The following is a 465-nucleotide window of genomic DNA, read 5'->3' on the forward strand; positions in this document are numbered from 1 at the left end:
CAAGGCCTCTCTCCCCCGGAAGACGTCAATGGCGTTCGACGCCTCCTAGGCCTGGTCGGGTACCTGCGCAAGTTCACACCCGACTTCGCCGCCTTCGTCAAACCGATCCAAGAACTCATCACTGCGGAAGAATTCGTCTGGTCCGGCGAATGCCAACGGAAGTTCGAGGACATCAAACATCTACTCACTGCATCCCAACCGTCACTGTGCCTGCCGCGCTCCGGACTGCCTTTCTGCCTGGACGTCGACGCGTCCACATACGCCATCGCCGGCGTACTGCAGCAAAGAGAAGGCGATACCACTCACGTCCTCCAATTCGCCTCTAAGAAGCTCACCGCCGCCGAAGCAAAATGGCCGATCTATGAACTGGAAGCATACGCCATCGTGTGGTCCATCTTCCACTTCGCCCACTACCTCAGAGGGAAGGAATTCATCGTCCGCACTGACCACCAAAGCCTCAAATGG

The sequence above is a fragment of the Gregarina niphandrodes genome, assembly GCF_000223845.1.
Source record: "Gregarina niphandrodes unplaced genomic scaffold scaffold00022, whole genome shotgun sequence".
Lineage (NCBI taxonomy): Eukaryota > Apicomplexa > Conoidasida > Eugregarinorida > Gregarinidae > Gregarina > Gregarina niphandrodes.